The sequence below is a fragment of the Dendrobates tinctorius genome, unplaced genomic scaffold, assembly GCF_039654945.1.
Source record: "Dendrobates tinctorius isolate UK_male_01 unplaced genomic scaffold, ASM3965494v1 ptg000022l, whole genome shotgun sequence".
In the NCBI taxonomy this organism is placed as follows: Eukaryota; Metazoa; Chordata; class Amphibia; order Anura; family Dendrobatidae; genus Dendrobates; species Dendrobates tinctorius.
In genome coordinates this window covers 89,167,139-89,181,934 of record NW_027361690.1, presented here as the reverse complement: position 1 = coordinate 89,181,934, position 14,796 = coordinate 89,167,139, and the positions used below count along the sequence as shown (strand labels likewise).

Below are 14,796 nucleotides of genomic sequence, written 5' to 3'. Positions count from 1 at the left end.
ATTATCCTTCTCTGTCATCAATTTTCCTCCTTTGGCCACGTCCAGGGAGGTTGGCTACAGTCCCATGGAGCTTAAATTTCTGAATAATATGTGCAGCTGTAGTCACAGGAACATCAAGCTGCTCGGAGATGGTCTTATAACTTTTACCTTTAACATGTTTGTCTATAATTTTCTTTCTAATCTCCTGAGACAACTCTTTCCTTCGCTTCCTCTGGTCCATGCTGAGTGTGATACACACCATGTCACAAAACAGCACAGTATCAGTAGCGCTCTATACAGGCTCACTCACTGATTCCATAATTGTAGACACCTGTGATGCTAATTAGTGGACACACCTTGATTTAACATGTTCCTTTTGTCACATTATTTTCAGGGGTACCATCATTTCTGTCCAGGACTATTTCATGAGTTTTAGTGTTTTTTAAATTCTGTGGAAGCATGGGTGAAAAGCAATGTCTGACTTTCATTTGCTCATTTTCATAGATTTTTGATTTATTATTACTTTTGTCAGATTCAAGTTATTTCTTTGACCATTGTGGGTTTTTCTGTCATTAACGAGGGGTGCTAACAATTTTGACCACATGTGTATATACCTACCCCCACGATCAATAAGTTATCACCTAGCTACCTAGGTGATAGCTTCTTTTCACCGGACAACCCCTTTAACTTTGGGGCTACATTGTTTGAGCATGGTGGCAACTAGTTTAGCCCTAAGTTCTGAGTAAGAGCTACATATAAGATGATATAGTGGGCCGCACCATACAGCAAACTCGGCTCACCTACATCTATACTACACTTTCTCAGTTAGCTGTCAGCACCTTTTTTTCCCTGCATGCTAGTACAGCATTATTGATCATGATGGTTTCTAAATAAATAATGATTCCATATATAATTGTGCAGCAGGGTTCCTTAGAAAGGATTATTCAGACTGATCTTTTCTTATTTATAGGTAAGCATTTTTAAAATTCCTAATAGACAGCACTTGTCATCTGGAAAGCTCATTTATTGCCATCCAACATCACCATGATAAAAGCTACCCATCTTTCCTCCAAACATTGTAATGACAGCAGCGTTTCTGCTCCCTACTCTTCCACGTAGTTTAGCTGCATGGCATTCCCACGTTATTCATTCACATCATTTCATTAGTGTGACACTAATAAGTGCAGATGAATAGGTTTTGTGCACATTGGTATTAATTATTTTACCATCTTGCTTCTGTCGCTTTTTGACAGCATGCTGAGCTATTCTGTCCACAAATAACCAGAAACCTGACAAATCTATGATAAGTCAATGGGAGCTAATAAAATCAACTGATCCAAAAGGCCCTGTAAGGTAGCGCTGTCATTCGGGTAGAGGATACTCGCTTGGCAGCCAATAAATCACATCCGGGACAGGTTTTCCATAAAACAATCACAGTCCATGTGGTTTATTTAGGTATCATAAACTATGACCAGCAACATAAAGTTCATATTAACAGCATAGCGTCCATGACAGAGCTTCCCTCTGTTATCCCTGTGGTCATACAGGTAATGCCATACGCAGGCTCTCTTAGCCTCATAGTTATATCCCCTCTCCGGGTTTACCTCATGGCCGCTTCACCATTCATTCCCTCCAGGGAACTATCAGGCACATGCAGCCATTAACACAGCGTTCACTTGCTGTCAGGAAGACAGCCCCATCTCTCTCAGACGGGACCTTCCACAACGGACCAACCAGGTCCCAGCATTCACTGTGACCTACCCTGGCCACCTTATATGGTCCGCAGCCACGCCTACCGGGTCACATGGCTATGACCTCATCACATGTCCTACAAGCATTCATACATTCTTTAGTATGGCATTCTAGACACACTCCTGGGTGGATTTGTAGGTAGCGCTCCCTAACCCATTGGCACGAAACCTCAGAAGCATCACTGGTGATCAACACATACACAAGTCTTCATCTCAAGGCCACCCACCTTGAGATACATTACGATCATTCAGCATCCTATACCTATCAGGACACTGGAAATGCTTATACGCCTGTCCCGGGACACCCACACAGCGCCCCCTAGTGGACACAGTGGTCACTACACCACAGCCCCAATACATATTCGATATAAGTCACTTGACCTCAATGAATTTGGCAGAATATAGCAGGAGCTCCTTACTCTATCCCGACATCATCAAAATCCAAAAGTTGGATTTCAACTTCCCTATTCTTTTACAATCCATGTGATTGAGATAAGTCACTGTCAAGGTGGGGGCATCAGCAGTTTACTTCACTCTCCCTACTAAAGACATACATGTTTGACCAATCATGTATATGAGGGAGTTGGGAGCTGTTCTTCAGATGACAGTCATCTATGGCTGTTTTCACATCTGCAAGAAACATGGACTGCGCTCGGATTGGAAACTTGGCCTTACTGTCAGGTCTCCTGACTTGAACAACTTGCTTAATATATTTGATCTACGAGGCAGTAGTTAGCTCAGGTCTGGAGACCCGGCGGACAAGTCCGGTTTTGAGATCCAAGCGTGGTCCATGTAGCACAGATGTGTTGAACCGGGCCTAAAGTGTTTGGCCATCTCAATGAATAATAGATCACGAGTCACGACAGATCTCTCAACTAGATCAAGACAGATCGATCCTATCTAACATCTGTCATGTGAACAAAGCCTCAGGTATCCAGTGGATACATTACAAATAGCAAATAAAGATTGACCTAAATGGAACTTGGTCATTAGAGCTTTGAACATATAATGAAATGGTCATCCTGTAGTTCAAGGGGAGGTGAAAGGTGATTTCACCACTTCTACCCAATGAACTAAGAACGAATATGTTTTCAACCAACATCTTCTAAGGGAAATGCAGGAATTTTGAAACAGGGGGCATAAGATGTTGCATTACTAGTAGCAATGTTATCTTAATTTTGTTCCTTCTACCAAACTCTGGACAGAACTTGTAGTTGGCTCTGCAAACAGATCTACTTGACATCTTAGCCATGTCCCTTCTCTGTGGTAATAATGATCCATCATTGTGAAATTCTTCAGCTGTTTGAACCTCTGCCTCTTTCCTCCCAGCACCCAGCTAAGAGTTTTAGCAGCTGTTCCCTTTTGTTTTCCAAGACCAAGAAGAACATTCCTGAGACCTGAACAGGAACCAGCCCAGCATGGACCTGGACAACTTGCCAAGAACATGAGCAGAAAGTGACATGTCTGTGTGCACTCAAAGACTTCCTCCACCTCCCAACTGTAATCTCAGCATGTTACAAAGACCTGGTGCCTGTACAGCAAACCACAGGGTTTCCCCATCACAGAGCTGGGCTGTCAGAGAACAGTGACACACATTGCATTCAGAGCTGTCTCCAAGGAAGTTAGGCTGATCTCTGAGTTCACAGAGGACCCTTCAGGGACAATTATTCCATTGAGAAGGTAAAGCAACGCTATTGTTCCTACCTGAATGTAAACTTTTACAAATACCGTATATATGTCTTTAGAACTTGATTCTTTAACACTTTTTATTACTTGTAAATATTAATTTCTTACAAGCCAAAATCAAGGACAGCATGGGGGCTTTGTAGCTCTGGGGTCCTAGGTTCAAATCCCACCAAGGACATCAGCTGCAAGATTTTGTATGTTCTCCCCCTGTTTGTGTGGGTTTCCTCTGGGTTCTCCGGTTTCCTCCCACACTTCTAAGACCTACTGATAGGGAATTTAGATTGTGAGCCCCAATGAAGACAGTGCCGATAATATCTGTAAAGTGCTATGGAATTACTGGCGCTATATATGTGAGTAAAATAAATAATATGAGCCAAAATTAAGGATCAAACTTTTTGTCCTGATTCTTACAGACTTTTGCCTTTTTTTTTTACCCATCTGCATATTTTGTGTTAAAATTTAGAAACATTCTTGTAATTGTTAATACAATTTTACAATATGGGTTATGCGCAGATTTATTAACAATTGTTGTCATTTTTTTTACTTGAAATATTTCAACTATCCTAACTTGTACATGTCTATTGGTTTATGTCTTGTCTACACAACGTAGTGGGAAATGTGACTTTATGGGGACATGTTTTGGATAGTGGAGGGTCACAGTTGGCCCTGAATGGATCAATGTCAGTGAGCCTCCCCCAGTAACTGCGTCACATATTGTATGGATAATTTAAAGCAGGGTTCCCCAACTCCAGTCCTCAAGGTCCACCAACAGGTCATGTTTTCAGGATTTCCCTTGTATTGTACAGGTGATGCAATTATCACCAGGGCAATACTAAGGAAATCCTGAAAACATGACCTGTTGGTGGGACTTGAGGACTGGAGTTGGGGAACCCTGACTTAAAGGAATGTTTCACTGACACTGTTAATAGGTTATCTTCTCCACTGGACGAAAATTGCATAGCACAGTGCTCCACTATTTTCAGACATCTTTAGTGTCACAGACTTTAATGGAGGGGAAGGGCGCGTGCATGACCATTCTGTGATCTTGTAGACATGACAGTTCGGGGACCCAATCACCGATCTGGTAAATGGTGGGGCTCAAAATGGTGATACCCTCAGCGATCTCACCGTCATTACCTATCCTGTAATTCTCCTTTTAATCTATTGTTATATATGAAACATCCCTCAGGTAGAAAGCAGATTATCATGCCATATTATGTGTATATGGAAACTTGATTATTCCCTGATTTGTAGTCTGTTACCATGGAGACACATTGATTTGCATTAAACCTGTAAGCGCAGATTGATAGGAAATGTTACATCCATCTGCAAATTATTTTATTTCGGCTACATTGGGAAAAAAATGGTTGCTCGTTTGTTCATAGCCTATAAATATGTTGCAGCATCAGAACATTGGTTCACTTTCATCAAAGTACCGAAAAACTTATTGAAAAAAAAAAAAGTCTAATTCTATCATGTAGCCATTCCTATCCTTAGCTAATTCACCCTGAAGGGTGGGCTAATGAATCCATGCTGCTGCTTCCGTCTTCTTCCACTACAATCACTCTGCTATCAGCTTGCCACGTTTCAAAGGAGAATTGATCGGACCTTTCTGGTACTTTGCGGGATATTTCCATTTACTAGGAGCACTGGATTTTATCATCCAAGTGACTGATGATGCAGGCTCTGTATATTCACATCTTGTGATTATGTGGTACATTAATATTCAAAAGCACAAATGACAGATTGGGTTCATTCTCGCTATAGATCTTATGGCAGCTGCAGAAAGGTACTGAGTGTTTTACGATTATTTTTTTTTGGTCTTGGTTCATCAAATGCATTTGTGTCCTATTTCATATCAGAAAACAATAAATGTATTTTTATGTTGAATCTATTTTATTGAAAGGAGTTGAAAAGATTTTAACATATAACATACAAGACATAAGGTACAAGATACAGTATTATACACGGTTATACACCAAGCCATATCGGATTCGCCAACATTTTGCCCATAACCTGTGAGGGTGTATTACGAATATCAAAGAGAGAGAGGAATCAGAAAGAAAAGGATAACACACGGGGGGGGGGGGGACAGAGGGATGGGTTTCAGACCTCCGAGCCGGCCTCTAAGAAACATTTTCGGTCAATCGAAGTATTCCAGGCGTCTCCCTGAACACGATCCAGGGCTGCCATGTTCGAATCAAACGGGAATTATCTCCCTCCAATTCAGCCATCAACTCCTCCATACGAAAAATGTCTATAAACTCTGATAACCACTCTGCTATAGTTGGCTTTGTCGTTGTACGCCAGTAGCGTGGGATCACCATCCTTGCTGCAGTAATACAAAACCGGAGAAGTCTCTTCTTTTGTGTGGATATGGAACCCGGGAGAATTGATAAAATGGCAATTTGTGGGGAAGGAAGGACACATTTCCCAGAGATCTCCTGGTAGGCCCGAAACACCCCTTCCCAGAAGGGTCGAATAGCAGGGCATTGCCACCATATGTGGTACAGCGTGCCTCTCTCCATTGCACAACGCCAGCATGTATCATCCAATGTCGGGAAGATGGACTTCAATCTAACGGGGGACAGATACCACCTAGTCAGTATCTTATAATTTTTCTCTTGAGCGCCCCCGGCCGGAGACATTTTATGTGTATAAAGAAAAGCTTTATCAAGGTCCTCCTTCGAGAACTTGCAACCCATCTCCTCCTCCCATGCGCGGATGTAACTTGGAACCCCTTCCAATTCCCCTGAATGAAGTTCCTTATATAAAAAGGAAATCAAATGTGAGGGAGGGTCTTGCATTTGTAAGAGAGCTTCCAACCTCTTCATGGGAGGGCGAGAAGCACGGTCGGCCAAACGTCCCCGTATAAACGATTTCAACTGGTTATATTCCAACCAGGAGAGTGACCTACTAGGGAACTTTTCCCGTAAGGCATCCCATGTCGGAAAATTCCCGTCTACTAGTATCTGTCCCAATCGTAAGTCAGAACTCCTATGCCAACCTAAAAATTGGTCTCTGTGACACCCTGGGGGAAAGTCCGGATTACCAAATATCGGTGACAGTGGGTTCAAATTACTGATCAATTTCTGTTTATGTTTAACACGATTCCAGACCTGTAGAACTTCTCGAGTCAAGAAACCTGTTGGTCCCTTATAGTCATTTGCAACCTGTTCAGTACGGCTGATCCACGGGAGATGACGCAATGGGACGCCGAAAGATGCCTGTTCCAATTGAACCCATTGTTTATAATGATGACCGAACTGCCAGTCAAACAGACGTGCAAGTAGGGAAGCTCTGTGATAGAGTTCCAGGTCAGGGAGGCCCGCTCCACCTCTGGGTTTCGGGGCGGTTAGAATAGAATATTTAAGACGAGGTTTAGATGTCTGCCAGGTAAAGCGGATTAAGGCAGATCTAATGGTCTGGAAGAATGTCTTCGGCGGCACTATCGGGACCGCCTGGAATAGATATAAAAACCTAGGAAGAATGTCCATTTTAAATGAATTCATCCTGCCAAACCATGAGATGTTCTTCCGTCCGTATTCCCTCAACCGTTTCAGAGTCGACTCCAACAGAGGCACATAATTTAATTTATATAAGTCGGTCGTGTCAGTAGGGATTTGAATGCCCAAATATTGAATGGCCCCAGTCTTCCATTGAAAGGGGAAATTTCCCATAAGTCTTGTAAGTTCAGTCTGTCCTAGGGATATATTTAGGGCTTCAGTTTTCTGAAAGTTAATCTTGAAATTACTGACCTCTCCGTATTTTTGGAACTCTTCCATCAATGATGGGAGGGTTATGTGTGGCTGGGATATGTACACTAAGAGGTCATCCGCATAAAGAGAGACTTTATAATGAATATCGTCCATCCATAGACCGTGTACACTAGGGTTCTTCCTGATCGCCACTGCCAAGTGCTCCATAACTATCGCGTATAGAAGAGGCGACAAAGGGCACCCCTGCCTGGTCACGTTCCCAATGGTCATAGAGCCCGACATTGCTCCATTTACCTTGACCCTGGCCGACGGGCCAGAGTATAGGGCTGCGACCCGATGCAGGAAACGATTTCCCAGGCCCAGCTGTCGTAGGGCCGAAAACATGAAGCCCCAGTGCACACGGTCGAAGGCCTTCTCCGCATCCATCGACAGTACAACCAACGGTTTACATTTCGATTTAGCATAGGCAGTCAAGTTGAGGGTCTTACTTATGCCGTCCCTCGCCTCCCTTCCTCGCACAAACCCCACCTGATCTGAATGTATTACTGAGGGCAAGAGAGGAGCCAGACGATTTGCCAGTATTTTGGCGTATAATTTTACATCAACATTGATGAGAGATATTGGGCGGTAATTTGTTACTAATTTAGGGTCCCTGCCCGGCTTCGGCAACACCGTAATAAAAGCCTCTAAAGACTGTGGGGCGAACGGGGACTCAGCTGTGATGGAGTTAAATACCCCCGTCATAATAGGGCTAAGTTGTTCCTGAAACATCTTATAGAAATGAGGGGAAAACCCATCCGGTCCCGGGCTTTTACCAGCCGGAGTGTTTTGGATGACTTCAACAATCTCCTCTGTCGTAAAGTCCGAATCCAACGGGATAGTTAAATCCGTGGCCAGTGTGGGAAGGGCTGTGTCATGAATATAAGATTCTATGCATGGTTGAGGATCCAAAGGTGACTGAGGGGGACAATCTCCACCGATATTATATAATGTATGATAGTAACGCCTCATGATGTCCAAAATTTCTGTCGGGTTTGACGTCGCTCGACCCCCTTTTTGCTGGAGAGAAGAGATGTATGTAGTCTGGTTACACGGATGCAAGAACCTGGCCAGTAGACGTCCACATTTGTTAGCTTGACCGTATAATATACTTTTAAAGCGATTTCTGTGGTGTCGGTATTTTTCACTTAGTAGGGACTTCAGATCGTCTCTGTATTTGATCAAGTCAATCAGCGTTTCCGTGTCCTTGTCCGTTTTATGTTTCGTCTCTAACGTCAATATCTTTTCTGTCAAGTCTGTAATCTCTTTACTTTTTATTCGTTTCAAGCGAGATCCATGCTTAATGAGAACCCCTCTAAGAACACATTTAAGGGCCTCCCATCTAACAGGGATGGCAGTGGTGTCATGTGCATGGTCTTGTAAAAAGTCCGCTATGGTAGACTTGATGTCGGCCACGCAAGTATTATCTTTTAAAAGATTATCGTTCAATCTCCACGTCCACTGCCGCAGCCCTGAGTCAGGAGGACTAATGTCCAGAAATACTGGAGCATGATCCGACCATAGAAAACTCCCGATAGAAGGTCTCGGGTTCCAGGCCAATGCACAGTGGCTAAGGCGAAAGAAATCAATCCTCCCATAAGAGTTGTGCGGTGTGGAAAAGAACGTATAGTCTCTTTCATTGGGATTACAAAGTCTCCAGACGTCAGTGAGTCGCATATCCTGGAGATCCCTTTTCAGTGAGGATAGCTGACGATATGAAAGATATGACTTCGCTGCCATGGAGTCTAGAGTCGGGTTAAGAGTCATGTTAAAGTCACCTCCCAGTATGACCACCCCCTCAGCAAACTCAGCCACGATCTTCAAGAAAGATCTAGCAGTACGTATTTGGTCCCGGCCGGGAGCGTACCAACCCGCTATAGTACAGTGGGGCAAAAAAGTATTTAGTCAGTCAGCAATAGTGCAAGTTCCACCACTTAAAAAGATGAGAGGCGTCTGTAATTTACATCATAGGTAGACCTCAACTATGGGAGACAAACTGAGAAAAAAAAATCCAGAAAATCACATTGTCTGTTTTTTTTTTCATTTTATTTGCATATTATGGTGGAAAATAAGTATTTGGTCAGAAACAAAATTTCATCTCAATACTTTGTGATATATCCTTTGTTGGCAATGACAGCGGTCAAACGTTTTCTGTAAGTCTTCACAAGGTTGCCACACACTGTTGTTGGTATGTTGGCCCATTCCTCCATGCAGATCTCCTCTAGAGCAGTGATGTTTTTGGCTTTTCGCTTGGCAACACGGACTTTCAACTCCCTCCAAAGGTTTTCTATAGGGTTGAGATCTGGAGACTGGCTAGGCCACTCCAGGACCTTGAAATGCTTCTTACGAAGCCACTCCTTCGTTGCCCTGGCGGTGTGCTTTGGATCATTGTCATGTTGAAAGACCCAGCCACATTTCATCATCAATGCCCTTGCTGATGGAAGGAGGTTTGCACTCAAAATCTCACGATACATGGCCCCATTCATTCTTTCATGTACCCGGATCAGTCGTCCTGGCCCCTTTGCAGAGAAACAGCCCCAAAGCATGATGTTTCCATCACCATGCTTTACAGTAGGTATGGTGTTTGATGAATGCAACTCAGTATTCTTTTTCCTCCAAACACGACAAGTTGTGTTTCTACCAAACAGTTCCAGTTTGGTTTCATCAGACCATAGGACATTCTCCCAAAACTCCTCTGGATCATCCAAATGCTCTCTAGCAAACTTCAGACGGGCCCGGACATGTACAGGCTTAAGCAGTGGGACACGTCTGGCACTGCAGGATCTGAGTCCATGGTGGCGTAGTGTGTTACTTATGGTAGGCCTTGTTACATTGGTCCCAGCTCTCTGCAATTCATTCACTAGGTCCCCCCGCGTGGTTCTGGGATTTTTGCTCACCGTTCTTGTGATCATTCTGACCCCACGGGGTGGGATTTTGCGTGGAGCACCAGATCGAGGGAGATTATCAGTGGTCTTGTATGTCTTCCATTTTCTAATTATTGCTCCCACACTGGATTTCTTCACTCCAAGCTGGTTGGCTATTGCAGATTCAGTCTTCCCAGCCTGGTGCAGGGCTACAATTTTGTTTCTGGTGTCCTTTGACAGCTCTTTGGTCTTCACCATAGTGGAGTTTGGAGTCAGACTGTTTGAGGGTGTGCACAGGTGTCTTTTTATACTGATAACAAGTTTAAACAGGTGCCATTACTACAGGTAATGAGTGGAGGAAAGAGGAGACTCTTAAAGAAGAAGTTACAGGTCTGTGAGAGCCAGAAATCTTGATTGCTTGTTTCTGACCAAATACTTATTTTCCACCATAATATGCAAATAAAATGAAAAAAAAAACAGACAATGTGATTTTCTGGATTTTTTTTTCTCAGTTTGTCTCCCATAGTTGAGGTCTACCTATGATGTAAATTACAGACGCCTCTCATCTTTTTAAGTGGTGGAACTTGCACTATTGCTGACTGACTAAATACTTTTTTGCCCCACTGTATATGTGGTTGAAAAAATTTGAATTTTCAAAAGTACGTATCTGCCCTCCGTATCAACCAAGGTGTCCAATATGTTATGCTGGAGAGATTTATGGAGCGCTATAGATACCCCGCGGGAGCGTGAATCCGGGTTAGCACTATGAAACCAGGTCGTGTAGTGTCTGTCGTAAATATTAGGGATGTGTCCGACTTTAAAATGTGTCTCTTGCAGGATTACTATATTTACTCTTTTCTTATGCATACCATGTAAAATATGTGACCGCTTCTGCGGAGTATTAAAGCCTCTAGTATTCAAAGAGCCCAATGTTATCTTTTGTACAGTGGTCTTACCCGACATTGTATCTGCAGCGTGAGGTCAAGGATGCAGGCTACGGCTAACAAGATGGATCGGCTTCGGAGTCCTACGCCCGTTGTTGATGAGGGAGGGAGAGCTAGTGAAGGGAGCGGGTATTAACAAAGAAAGTAGACAAGAAGTTAGAAAAAGGGAAAAGAGAAAGAAGACAAAGAAATAGGATTTTTAACTATACGAGTGTAAGTAAGCACACTCCAGGAAAACCTGTTGGAGGTAAAATATAACAGCTGCGTGCCTCGATGGCAACAGCGCCTCCGGGGGTTATGTGTATAGCAAAAAGAGGAGTTGGAGACGCCTACTCCCCTGGTTCCCGACCCCGTAATGATTTAACCTAGTATTCCCTTTATAACGGGGACTGAACAGATAAAGAATATACGTACAATATCTAATTATAGGCTAGTGAAGCATACCCCAATTCTTAACTGTTTTCGATATCTACAACACTGATAGTATTATGAATACTTCGCTTTTAAACTCAGAACCAATATAACCTTCTAGACTGTAAGTTATCACTCAAAACATAACACCGCAGGGCCACCTGCAATTTAGGACAAGGCATACTATCCAGCCTCGTCGTCTACCGGATGCATGTGCCCTGGACCATTGGGCCGTCCCCTGCGACGACGTTGCTGCTGAGGGTTCTGGCCTCTTTGGAGACCTTCAAGTCTATAGTATGAAGGCAGGGGTGGCCAGTCAGGTATATCCACCTCTGTTAGATCCAAGGCAGCTGAGAACGCCGGAACTCCGCCAGGATGGCTCAGACAATGCACTCTGCCTCCCTTCCGAACCCGAAGACAGAATGGAAATTCCCAAGTATAGAGAAGGCCACGTCGTTGTCGTTCGCCTAAGAGGGGGCGGAGAGCTCTGCGTCTCTGTAGTGTCCATCTGGACAAGTCTGCGAAGAGCTGTATACGAGATCCCAAGTGATTTATGGATTTTGCTTTCCTGGCTGCTCCCATGACCGCATCTTTAAGTTGGTACTTGTGAACCCGGCATATCACATCTCTCGGTGGATCTTGCTCGCCGGGACGCGGGCCCAGGGACCTGTGGGCACGATCCAGTTCCAGTGGGGCATCCTGAGGCCTATCTAGTACTGAGTTAAAAATATCTCTCAAAGTGGTGTTCAACTCTTGGGGGGGTATAGATTCAGGCAATCCCCTTACTCTTATATTATTTCTGCGTCCCCTATTCTCAGAATCATCCAGCATTTCTGCTAGAGTTTGCAACTGTCTTGCTTGTGCGGCTGTGGCGGCTTCCTGAGCCTCCATTCTTTCGGTTAGGGAGGCTATAAGCTGGTCATGAGATTCCACTTTCTCACCACATTGTTGAATATCATCTCTTAGTACGGAAAGTTCAGCCTTATAGGAGCATTCCAAACGAGCAATGTACTGCTCCATATCCTGCTTCGTCGGGATATCTTTTATCTTATTGTATAATAGACTGAAATCAGCTCCCATGGGTGTCACGGAGCACCCTGTCGTGGAAGAGGATGATCTCCCGTGTGGCGGTGTCAGGAGTGCGTCTGGTCGGCGAGTTGCATTATTTTGTATATCTGATGCTGCAGTGTCCATCATCATGGGGTCTGCTGCTCCCAGTGCCGCAGGGACAGCCGCCGCGGCCATGTCGACGTCTGGGGGGAGACTGCCGCCTCTCTGCGACACGGGGGGTTCTGCATTCGTCCCCCCGGGGTTCTTATCTGATCCGCCGACCTGTGTCTGCGCGGGACCATCCGCGTGGTGCCCCTGTGATTGACGGGTCTCCTGGGCCCCAGAGGATTTATTTGGAGGAGAGAGCCTCGCTGCCTGCTGGGCCCCCGTGGATGTGCCCCCGTTCCTCCCAGGGGGTCCCCTTCCGTCTGCCGTCTCACCGGTTCTCTCTCCTCCCGCCTGCACCTTACTTCCTGGTGGCGGCGGGGCCTGCTGCGCTCCGGTCTCCACACCTGTCATGGCGCCCGCGGCCTTCCTTCTTCCCGCTCCTATAAGGTAGCGGGAGATGCCTCTGGGAGTGCTGTCGGGTGCTGAGGGGCCCGCGGACGTATTCCCCCTGGTCCTCCTAGCCGACATCGGAAGGTGGGGTGAGAATGCTGGGCTCTGTTCGGGTCGGTCACCGGTGCTGGAGCGGGAGCTCTCTTACATGCGTCCTCACTCCTCGCTCGCCATGCCACGCCCCATAAATGTATTTTTATAATACAATACATTTACAACACACAGTTGCCCTACTCTATTTCTTGCATATGTTAACTCTTTATTGGCTCAAATGCATCCCTGCAACCATAACTAATTGTGTGCACGACTACGACACAAAGCATTGCTAGCCAAAATCTACTAAAAGATTAACTGTCCATATCTCATCTCACCTTGCATTATGTCCTACAAAGTTATGATGGTAACTGGTTTTCCCACAGCTCCAGCTCTCACAGTCTTATTATTCGTGCTTTTTCCTAAATCTAAAGCTGGCCATACACAAGAAATTTCAATTGGATGAGCATTCATGTGTTTTCATTAAGAACAGATTAGAAAGTAATTGTCTTCACTATGGCTTACCTCCCGTAACGATGATCGCGTACAAGCCATAACCCTAACAGGGTAATTAAAGAAGCTGTCGACTACTTGGATAACTTCTTGTCATACCCCTTGCTTGGCCTCATTAAAGCCTATACTCACCTCCTGTGCTGGCGCCGTTCCCGCAATGTTGCACTCACTCTCCCCTTGGCTCTCGTGCATGACGCCTGCGCCCAATCAGCACTGGCATCACTGTCCCCGCCTTTGGACAAATCAATCATGAAAAGGAAATCCGGGATCAGCTGATCCCGGACTTCCTCTGTATATTCGATTTGTCTGAAGGCGGGGACAGTGGCGCCGGCGTCACGTGTCACAACACTGCACTAGAGCCCCGGGGAGAGTGAGTGCAACATTGCGGGAACGGCGCCAGCACAGGAGGTGAGTATAGGATTTATTATTTTATCTGGGCCAAGTGAGGGGTACGACAAGAAGTGGTCCAAGTATGGTTTGCTCACGATCATCAGCATGGGGTATGACAAGTTGTCCAAATAGTGGACAAGTTCTTTAATTAGCCTGTTAAGGTTATGGCTTGTTCACTATCATCGTTAGGAGAGGTAAGCTATAGTGACTGACAGTTACTTTCTCGTCCTCATCCAATAGAAATTTCATGTGTATGGCCAGCTTTAGAGTTAGGAAAAACCAAGACTAATAAGACTGTGAGAGATTGAACCTGTGGGAAACACATTTACCATCATTACTTTGTAGGATCTGAGTGTCAGAATGCGAGATGAGATAAGATATGGGCAGTTAATCTATTAGTAGATTTTGGTTATCAGTGCATTGTGTAGTAGTTGTGCTCACAATTATTTGTTGTTGCACAGATGAATATGAGCCAATAAAGAGTTTCCATATGCAAGAAATAAAATAGAGCAAATATGTATTTTACGTGCCACTGTACGGTCAACTTCATGGTCAGGGAGAGGTGCTACTTAAGGCACAGTTCTCCCTTTCCCTCATGGACGGGTCACCCCGGACTATAACTGCACCCAAAATACTGAACACACTGTACTACGGACAAACATATCTATTTCCATTAGTCCTATGTAGCTTTGTGAGTTTACTGCTATTTTGACTGTGGACATATCTACGTTGACTTTGGATACAGAGAACGCAGGAGCAAAATAAAAAAACTGTCAAAAGTCTGGAGGGTTTTGAGACTAAATTGCGAACAAAGATATAGAGAAATGAGACCTTAGCTAAAATTATATATTACCCTGTG

At 44.6% G+C, this 14,796-nt stretch overlaps 1 protein-coding gene across 1 annotated transcript in view; it reads left to right on the top strand.

Moving 5' to 3' along the window:
* Positions 1–3,310: 3,310 nt before the first annotated feature.
* The window catches only part of DENND4A (DENN domain containing 4A), a 193,521-nt gene continuing 182,035 nt past the window's right edge, over positions 3,311–14,796 (top strand). The window contains exon 1 of the mRNA XM_073568879.1: positions 3,311–3,410. The gene's annotated coding sequence lies outside the window, so the exon portion shown is untranslated. The remainder of the gene's footprint in view (positions 3,411–14,796) is intronic.